Raw genomic sequence first — 9551 nt, forward strand, 5'->3', positions numbered from 1 at the left:
TGAAACATGTGCTGCAATTAAGCAAGCCAAGCGGTTAAAGCCTCTCTGGTATGGAGGACGATGGCTGAAGTACAAATATGGGGAGGCCTGGCAGATTGACTATATCACACTCCCACCAACCCTCCAGGGCAAGCGCTATGTGCTTACCATGGTGGAAGCAACCACCGGCTGGCTGGAAACATACGCTGTGTCCCATGCCACTGCCCGGAACACTATCCTGGGCCTTGAGAAACAAGTCTTGTGGCGACACGGCACCCCAGAGAGAATTGAGTCAGACAATGGGACTCATTTCCGGAACAACCTCATAGACACTTGGGCCAAAGAGCATGGCATTGAGTGGGTATACCACATCCCCTACCATGCACCAGCCTCTGGGAAAATCGAACGGTACAATGGGCTGTTAAAAACTACACTGAGAGCAATGGGTGGTGGGACTTTCAAACACTGGGATACACATTTACCAAAAGCCACCTGGTTGGTCAACAGTAGGGGATCTGCCAACAGGGCTGGCCCAGCCCAATCAGAACTTTTACGTACTGTAGAGGGGGATAAAGTTCCTGTGGTGCACATAAAGAATTTGTTGGGGAAGACAGTCTGGGTTATTCCTGCTTCAGGTAAAGGCAAACCCACTCGTGGGGCTGCTTTTGCTCAGGGACCTGGATATACTTGGTGGGTAATGCGGGAAGATGGGGAAGTCCGATGTGTACCTCAAGGGGATTTGATTTTGGGGGAAAACAGCCAATGAACTCAATTGTACGCTGTTGCCTGCTCTATAACACTTTTATAGCCCACCAGCTAGATATCTTCAGGTCACCAGCCATTGACCCTGACTTCCCTCCGATCATCACCTCAACAAAGAATGAATTTTGAGGAAACCAGACGAGCTCAGCAGTGACCAGATGAGTTTGGCGGTATCATCAGCAGGCAACAACCCAACACTATGTACCGTCCCTCCTGCCCTGAAAGACTATTACAAGAGATGGAGCCTGACATCATGGACTGGATGAGTTCAGCAATTTTACAGGGATTGGTCCATGGACTAGGGAACGATATCTTTCTCTGTGTGTGGGTGTGGGTGTATATATATGTGTATATATGGGACAGGGGTGATGGTGTGCTGAGAGATGTGGGATCTGAGCATGACGTGAATGGTATGGAATAAGGGGTGGATACTGTCCTGGGTTCAGCTATAGCAGTCATTTTTCTCCTGCTTAGTAGCTGGTGCAGTGCTGTGTTTTTTAACTTTCAGCCTGGGAACAACGCTGATAACACTGATGTTTTTAGTTGTTGCTGAGTAATGTTTATTCCAACCAAGGACTTTCTCAGTCTCATGCTTTGCCAGGGAGGAGGGGAAGCCGGGAGGAAGCAGAGACAGGACACCTGACCCAAACTAGCCAAAGGGGTATTCCATACCACAGCACGTCATGCCCAGTATATAAACCGGGGGGAGTTACCCGGAAGGCCAGATCACTGCTCGGGTCGGGCTGGGTATCGGTCGGCGGGTGGTGAGCAATTGTATCCTCTCCCCTTGTTATTTCACTAATCGTTATTATCATTGGTGGTAGCAGTAGTGGTTTTGTGTTATACCTTAGTTGCGGGACTGCTCTTATCTCAACCCGTGGGAGTTACATTCTTCCCATTCTCCTCCCCATCCCTCCGGGAGCGGGGGGAGGAAGAAGGGGGGGGGAGGGGAGTGAGCGAGCGGCTGTGTGGTTCTGAGTTACCGGCTGGGCTCAAACCACGACACACTGTTTCAGGTAGAGTTAGGAAAATGAAGGCTAACAATAATTTCAGGTCAAAGCAGTCCAAGGATTTTACCAATGAAGTGTTGTGAAGTGTATATTGACCTTCTTTGTATTTCTAATATGTTTCATATTGTGAAAAAGGGGTTTTGGGGAATAGCTTGCTGCGGTCATGGGCAGCTGAAATGACTGACACAGGAGGAGCTCCTGTAAAGGCTTTCATAGGCAGGATGAGCCATGTGGAAAAACAGGGATAGGGGCTCAGGGGGATGGTAGCATGGCCTTTGTCAGGCTGGCACACAGCTACCACGGCAACACTGCACCAAGGGGACCCTGCACTCAGGCTTGGACCTGACCTCACTGGACACTGACCTTGAACATAACCCACATTATTAACTCTCTTAAAATCATCTTATTTGTAGAAGATAGCCAACAACAGTAATATGTTTGTATTTCATTACATGAGGCCTGTGTTTACCTAGCAGACCAGCAAAAAGCTTTGCTTCTTTTGGGTTTTTTTGTTTGTTTTATTTTTGGGATCATGAAACAGTTAATGTCATTAAAACCTGCTTTGGAATGCTCTCATGGGTGATGATAGGGAAAAGTTACACTCCTTTCTAACTAGTGAGTCAAAGAAAAAGAAAGAAAAAGAAAAGCCAAGAGCTGTATTCAGTGGAATTTATCTCAGATGCCTTGATTACATGTTTCCATTTTTATTTTTCCGTGTGGCTCAAAAAAGGGATTGGAAGGATTTCAGAGGCATGGGAATGAGATTACATCTGCCTCTGTAACCCAGCTCTGCAGAGTGATAGCTGTCACGGACAGAGTGACGCACTTCACTCACAAGAGAGAAGCAGCAATATGTTTATTGATATAAACCATCAATTTAACAAAGTTTGTTAGTAAATGCAACAGTGGTTTAACAAGATTCGATGGCGAGGTGCACTTGAGTATTAACTGCATAGCGGGGTTTTGTGCAACTCCTTCTGTTGGAGTAGTCCCTTTTAGGGGGACTAGGAAATGAAATGGTCCTCTAGCTTGCAAAGGTTGTCCTTGATGTATTTTCTCAACTTGTTTGACTGCTCAGAAAGAAGTCCGTTTTCTCATTTGGAGTATTGTTGATCTGTTTCCTTAAATGTGATTGAGCCAAACAACAAAGGTCTTTTTGGCCCATGGGGCCAGTTTGGAGCAGGTTACAGGGAGCAGCATGTTTAGCCAAACCCCATTAGGCTACAGTAGGGTTGAGGGGTGCACTGGTCCCAGTAACTGATATGTCTTTAATTCTTCAGTCAGAGTTTCAACCCCCTCTTTATGTTCTAATTTTCACCCCAGGGTTTGCCTTTCCGTAAGAGTGAGTATAATAGAATGAGTATAATGATAGAAAATCCAGGTACGTTTCCTCCAATATCCTAAAGTTCCCGTTAATTGTTGTAGCCCCTTCCTTGACTGGGGCATTTGCAGCTCTTTGATTTTTCTTAAGGTGTCTGGAGGAATCACCGCATTACCTGCTATCCACCGAGTACCTACAAATTTTACTTCTTTAGTTGGTCCCTGACATTTTCTGGGTGGAACCTCAATTTCTGTTTTATTTAGACTTTCCATGCTGCTGCTGTTACTTCCCCACCTTATGAGGGGAAGTTCCTCCAACCAGAATATCATCTCACTATCTGTACAGGGCCGCTGCTGGGAGGGGTGAGTCTGTAACAGTTCAGCAAATGCAGCATGAGCAGTCCTGGGTGGATGTCTATACCCCTGTGGGAGCCTGTTAAAGGTGTATTGTATTCCCTCCCAAGTGAAAGCAATCTTCTCTTTGTCCTCCTTCAAGAGAACCATAACGAACATTATGAACATAAAGAACACAACAGTTATCTCAGTGTTTCTGTCCTCTTTTTGTCCTTCGTCCCTACTTAGAGTCACCTTTGGATAGGGATATTTCACTGTGGGGTGCACAGTGGATCCAGATGTGTGACTGCACTCCACTGGGTAATGAGAGGAGAGATAGCCACATCACATCCCAGAAAGGCCACAGTTTTAGATAAAACCAGCATTAACTGCCGTCTGGGTACTAATGGATCTCTTGTCTTGTAATAATAAAAATTTTAACGTTGAACATCCTCTTTGAAAACCACTAATCTCCCAGAGTTTCACAGACATTAACAGACACATTGCTGTGAGGTAAGGAAACTGGTTGCCTTCAGCTGTCACTGTGAGGTGACAATCAACATGACACAATGTTCTCATGCTTTTCCCTCACCCTGTTGCAAGGCACCACTGGAGCAGAGAAGCCTCAGCTCTTTATAGAAAATCCTGGTCAACTGGCCACATGTTCAAAATACATGAAAGTAGGTCATATGGGAGCCAGGAACTACCTCTGCCTTTGGAAGCATTGCCTACATTTTGTACAAGATGAGGAGGCCAAGCCTCTGCTGTGGAGGAGAGCCAGCCTGCTGCTAGGCACCATGCAGAGGACCCCTTCTCCTGCAGCTGGTTGGGATATTTTCTGATAAATGACATTCAAAGCAAGGAATTCAGGCTCAACCAAATAAAGAGAGTTGGATTAAAGTTTTCATGGGATTATTCCTTTCAGCTGGCAGTGGAAACACATTAATTGGCAATGCAGCAGATTTTGATTTGGAGGACCCTCTCACAGCTGAAATCTAGTGCAGGTTCTCCAGAGGAAGTTAAAATGGGAGTGAAAGCAGATTTACTGAGATTTCTACAAAAGAAAGGAGGCTGCATCAGGTTGGTTGGCTATCACAAATACAAAAGATACAGGATGAGGAATTCTCTTCCTGCCTATTCTTACAAATGCCATCTGAAAACACCCTGCCTCTTCTGAGCATCTCTCCCAATCCCTATGAGCTGTGCTTCTAGAACAGGTAAGAAGAGGTGCTTACTATAGCATACTCTAAATTTATGAGCATCAGGCTTACGATGACAGAGGAGCTGCTTCTGCTGGAGAGTGTGAGCTGTTTATTTGATGCTGGCCAGGAGCTGAATATTAATGTTGGCATAGATAAAAAGAAATATGTATTCCAGCTTCAGAATTTTGCATTAGCAATTCTGTTTGTAAGATCTCAGGTTACTGAAGAGTTTAAATGACTTTATGTGGTTGGAATGGTATGATATTACCCCTTTGGAGCAGCTTTTAAAAAAAATCAGTTTTTCCAAAAGTGCAATGGGGACATGTTTCTGGAAGGTTCTGCATTTTATTAAATATGTCTGTTATAATAATCATTGGTCTTGTACTAAACAAACAAAACAAAAAAAGGCAAATTACTTGTTAGTAGTTAGAGTAGAAACTCTGTGTTCCTTCTTTTCCTTATTTGAGCTCAGAAAAATGTTTCCTGATGAAGCTTAATGAGCATGGTATGACAGAAGACATGGTGAAGTGTTTTGGAAATGTGCTTTACCAGGTGGAGCTCCTACCCTATTGAAAAGGGACTAAAGATGTTGCTTGGTTGTGGCCCTTAAGTAAATCAATGTGGAGAACACTCCTGTTGTAGATTAGTTTAACCCTGTAGGCATGGGCAAAACATGCTGCAAAGGATGTAGCATGGAGAAAGCATCCAGAGAAACTGGGGTGAGAGAGTGAAGGAGCAAAATGTCTGTCCCTTCAGGTCTCCATCTCAATTGGAAAAAAAAAAAAAAGTTTAATTCTACTTTGGTGGGGCAACTGTTTGCACTTATCTCTGTTACTTTCATGAGATATTCAAAGGAATGGGAATGACCTCTCCATGTTTCCTTGAAAAATATGGCTCATTCAGCTGCAAGTCAAACCTTCATAGATATGTAGCAAAATAGCAATTTGTTCTGCAGAGTAAGGTTTTATAGTTGTCTGTTGTAGTTGGCACATGAAGCTGCAACAGAAAGCACCCAGCTTTTGCTAATTTATCTGGCTCTTGCAATTTTTTTCCTGCCAGCTGATTGTTAAAGCAGTGCAGTGGTACCTTCATTAGCTACCTTTGAATTTTCCTGAGTGGATGTGAGAAAGCAATCATCATGTGTGTTGGGAGCAGGGGAAAGGGAATTTGTTGTCATTTTATTTCAGGCAGTAATCTAGAAATGAGGATGGGAATTGCTTTTTTCCTCTCCTATTTCTAAACACAGACCAAATGCAAGATCCTGAATGTACCTGCAAATCCTAAATTTCCATGTCCCATTGCCACCGGAACAACATGCAGGGAAAGATCTCGGCACATCTGCGATGGCTGTGCAATGCTCTGCAGCAAAAGGAAGATGGAAACATGCCTCTTGGAAGGTCTGAAAAAGACCAGACCAACACTATTGGCCTGTGTAAGGACTTGATGAATTGTCACTGTATTCTCCACAAATTTACCAGCACTGCTCCAGGTTTTGCATTCTGCCTAAATGAGATCTGTGCCTTCAGACTCATTTTTCTTTCTAGTTCATTGTACTCTCCAAACAAAGTATCTCGTAGAGCTGCTGTTCTAATGAGGCAATGCCTGTGAAGTGCCTGAGGAGAGAGCTGGTGAGCTGCTTGACTGAGATGATGGAGTTACCTTGCCAAGGAGCACCGTGCTTTGGAAAACTGGACTTACTGCAGCCTCAACAGTAGCTGGACTCATGCAGGCAGAAGCTCCACTGGGTGAGTGCAAGTGCTATTGGAGAAAATGATTGAGAAGCTGACTCAAAACAAAACTTGGTGATGGGAATAGATAAAAGGGTGCTGGGTGAACAGAAATGTCTCTCATGGGGGGAGGGGAGGGAACCAACCTGCATTGGGCACTAAGGGAGGATGGTCCGGAATCTCTGCAGTGTGCTCTAGTATTATGTTCATCAAGGTTGTTGAATAATTTAGGCAGATTGGTTTTACATTTGTGCTTTGTCTTACCATGACTTTTCACCTTCCCACCTCAGTTCTAGACCAAGGACCAGACAATTAATCGTGGAGCGCAGGAGGTACAGGTGAAGTCCCCAGACTGCTCCGAGTGTGGGGCTCTTCTGCATCAATGGCTGCTGCTGGGTTCTCCCCAGCTCTGCTATTGATCCCCAACCTGTGGAAGACATCAGGATGACTGCCCAGCCCTTGCTTTACAGTGACTCTTCCAAACCATGTTTTTCATACATTAACTTACTTTGTTGCCAAAGAAACAGTTTCCCACGATTTGCAGATTATGCCTCCCTTCAGTGTGCCTGTGGTGCCCTTGTGTGCCATTTCCCTCTCCCAGCCCTTGTATCCCCACACGAAGTGTTGGAGCAGCAGCAGCTGAGCGCAGGGATCAGCAATTGCTGTTTTCAGGGCAACATGGGCCATCTGCAAGGAGAGTGTTGAGGAAAGAAGGGAGAGAGGTCTGTTTCTCTCCAATCTGTAGCTCTGGTGGTGGTTGCAGGCTGCCAGGAGCACTCCCACTCCTAATGCAGCAATTAGCTCAGTGTTTCCTTATGCTCACAACTGCGAACCATATGCTGAGTGCTGCTGTATAATGAGCAACATTCCCCATACAATAAACTGCTGGAGAGTTTCAAAAGGTGTAGGGGAGAGGGTTCTGCCAGGGAAGGGTTTACTGATATCCATGGCATCTCAGTAGCTGGGGAAGCTCAGCCCAGGCTTCTGGTGGAGTAGATGTTTTGGGACAGTGCCAGCCCAGTGCCCCAGACTGGAGGGTTGAAGCATCTGGCCCACAAGCATGTTCCTGCATGTGCTGATGCTGCAGTGATCCCCAGCTGCCCTACCTTCAGGGGCACACATCTCCTCTAGTGCTGCTCTTCCTGCATTCCTTGGGACCTGATGGACTCTGGGGGGCGATTTGCTGTTGGTGAGTGCAAGTATCTGGCAGCCCAGAGCAACAGCCGCTAAAGCAGGTGAGCCAGGGTCCGAGCACATGCTTCAGAGGCTGGGAAGAGACAGTGCATCTAAACCCTGAGACTCTCGTATCAGAAACTGGTTGTAGTGCTTCAGCAAAGCAGCTTCAGACAACCTTTTTACTAATGTGTCAGTAAAAAGCTTTAATTCAAAATGTGTTTTTCTAACTTGCTTAGGAGTCCCCAGTCTCATCAGCAACATTGCTGGAGAGGCAGTGCATGGCAAAAGCCTTACACATTGGTCTCAGCTCTGCTTCTTGTGCTGGCTGTCAGTCCTGGGTGGGCGGTTTACAGGCAAAATGCTGCCTGTGGGCTACAGGGCAGGTGTGTTGATGCTGACTCTCACCAAAGGCACCAACCCTTTTATTTCTGTTCACCAAAACATTATTTTCATCCTTAGTGCCCTACCTCTTGCTATGTGACAGCTGCCATGTGCTTTGCATGCACTCATCATTTGTCTTGGCATAACCACATGGTGTAGAGCAGTGGCCTAAGGGGCCCTTCCTCTCTGCTGACCTCCTGGCATCAGCTCTTTTGCTGTGTTTATGTAGGCAAGATTTAAAACTGTACCTGGCATCCTGCCTCCTTTAACTCCACAGGTGTAAATCCCGCTCTTTATGTAGCTCATGAATGCAGCCAAGTGTCATTTTGCAGTTAGAAAGATTCTACCCATATTTGTTAGATAGTTTTAAGGGGTATTTATCTGTAGCGTTAGAATGAGTAATTAAACTGTAGAGAAGATCCTACCTGCTGGTCCCTGGAGGCAAGTGTGTCTTTACAAGATGCAATACTTGCATGCAAAGTCTGTATCTGCTGCTGCTTGTAAAGGCATGAACTGGTTGTGGGCCTAATCCAGAACCCCTGAAATGGGAGTATTGCAAAGCCTCCTGAAATCAAGAGGTCTGACTCCACCGACTGCTTGACACATGCAGAGTCCTGCAGCATGAAGGCAAAAGGCGTGAGCTACGTGGGGGTGAACCAGCAATAAAAGGATCACCCAAGGGAGGAACCCCAGTGACATTTGTGGAGCTAGAGAAGTTCCAGAGGGATCTGGCTGGCTTACGCAGGCACTGTGAACCTGCTTTACTGAGGAGGCCCTTTGCTGCAGCACAGAGGGGCAGAAGCCAGTTCCCATGGCCGAGGACTGCATCCCTCCAGGGATGCTCACCTGGGAGTATGCGCAGGGAGCGGGGCCGCATGCCTGAAAGGCTGTGGAAAACTTTCTTAACGAAAAAAACCCAACTTCACTGAGAAATCACATTGCAGATTCAGGAAGAGTTGGAAAGTTAAGACTGCTTTTTCGAAACCTTTTTGTCCTGGCTGTCAAGCAGGCAGCAGATAACCCGAGCCCTCGCTGCCACCGTCAGCATTATAAAGGAGATCTTTACACAAGGATAAAGTGTTTTTCAGCAGTTTTGCTAGAGTATCATCAGGCACAAACAGACTGTTCAATACACAGCGTGGATGCTTTTGAATATATTTTGGTCTTGAATAAATGACTAGTTGTAGTTTCTGCTGCAAGAAGCTCCGAGCTCCTTAAAAATAAAAAGCTGTTATATAGCATATTTTATTAACAGTACATCAAAGTGTTTGGCAAGTAATAAATAACGTGTCACTGTGTTGCCACAACATAGTTACTGTGATAAAAGTTCACGGATGGTTTCAACTATCTTCAGAGTTTTATTTTTTGCCAGCCTTTGCCTTTGAGGTTGGGGTGCCTGTTGCCTGCTGCTCCCTTGCCCAAGGGTTGATGTCTTCTCTGTGCTTCTGCTGGAAATAGCAAGTTAAGAAAGTTGAGGGCATCAATGGGACATCTGGCTAGCTGGAGAGGACACAGCTTGTAAGAAACAAAATTCAATTGCAATTGGGGGTTTATTTAAGTATTTGCAGGCAAGTGGTGGTTTTAGGAAAGGTCTTGCTGGTTGTTAGAGAGGGGGCAGGGTCTTGGCTCACCAGTTCATAGTAGTCACCCACACTGCTGCT

This window comes from Strigops habroptila, chromosome 4, assembly GCF_004027225.2.
Source record: "Strigops habroptila isolate Jane chromosome 4, bStrHab1.2.pri, whole genome shotgun sequence".
Classification (NCBI taxonomy): domain Eukaryota; kingdom Metazoa; phylum Chordata; class Aves; order Psittaciformes; family Psittacidae; genus Strigops; species Strigops habroptila.